Raw genomic sequence first — 1,237 nt, 5'->3', positions numbered from 1 at the left:
CTCTGCCGAGGGTTCAGACTGGGCTGGTCACTGAACGCTGACAGATGCTCTCTAACCCTCTCTCCCTCCCCAAATGGGAAGGAAAAGGGAATAAGACAGATTGACTAACAGATTGTAAAAGAAAATTAAAACAGCTTTAATGAAACAATAATAGAAATAATAAAAATTAAGAACTATATATGTATAGAAAAATTGATATTGAACCCACCAGCCATTGAAGAATTAAAAAGAGAGGTAAACTCTCGCAATCCCTCGGTTTTATACTGAATGTAACATGTATACGGAGTGGAATACTCTCATTGTTCACTTGTCCTATCTGTTACTCACCAGAGGTGCAACCTTTTACCTCCTTGTGACCTTTTTTACTTGCAGGTACCCCCAGTGTGGCACAAAAGAGCCAGCAGTGACCTTGGTCACTATAGAAATAAGTACAAGCAAGAGCCTTTCTGCATCCCAATCCCAGGCAGTAACTGCAAACATCAAGTTTTACCACTGCTAGTAGCAGGCACTGTCTGCAAAATCATGCTGCTAACTTCAGGACGTGCAGCCTTTTAGAAGAGGTTGACCTCGGAAGTAAGAATCACTGAACAGAATTTGTACTGTTTAGCTCAAAGCAGGACAGCCTCAAAGCACTAAGGGTCCCTTTCTCCACAATAAACTCTGCCTTTGGACGGACGGGAGAGAATCGTCATTTCTCCTTCAGCCAGAACAAGCCTGAGAGATCTTGCAATGACTTTAGATCTCTCCAGACTCCCTTGGGAATAGCAGCCGTGCTATCTGCACTGGCATCAGAGCATCTGCCATTCCTCAGAGCTACCATCCTGCAAGCAGTGTCCTCCAGAAAGCCAGGGAGGAGAAGAGGAGGCAGCGTGTCCTGTCCTGACATTCCTTTATTTGGTAACTTTGCTGGAGTCCCCCAAAGGTTGCACTGATGCAATCTCCTTTCTAAAGCCCTTTGAGAGCCCCTGAAGGAGGAATGACTTACAAGACCAAGACCTTATTATACTTCCACATTTAGAGAGACGCAAAAGAGAAATATAGTTATATTAAAGGATTTTTCCAAATCTGCAAGACGCATGGTCCTAGGAGAACTAGAATTGTGCCCCAAGCACATGAATTACAGCCCAGATAGTAACTACTCCTGGTCAATTGGTGCTTTCACTGCTTAAAGCATGTTGTATCCTCTAGAATCAGACCAGCAGTTCATCTAGCTTGGTGTATTGCCTCCCATGGCACC

Source organism: Apaloderma vittatum, unplaced genomic scaffold, assembly GCF_000703405.1.
Source record: "Apaloderma vittatum isolate BGI_N311 unplaced genomic scaffold, ASM70340v1 scaffold17663, whole genome shotgun sequence".
Classification (NCBI taxonomy): domain Eukaryota; kingdom Metazoa; phylum Chordata; class Aves; order Trogoniformes; family Trogonidae; genus Apaloderma; species Apaloderma vittatum.
The sequence above is the reverse complement of the archived record's forward strand: the minus strand, read 5'-3'. Positions refer to the sequence as shown.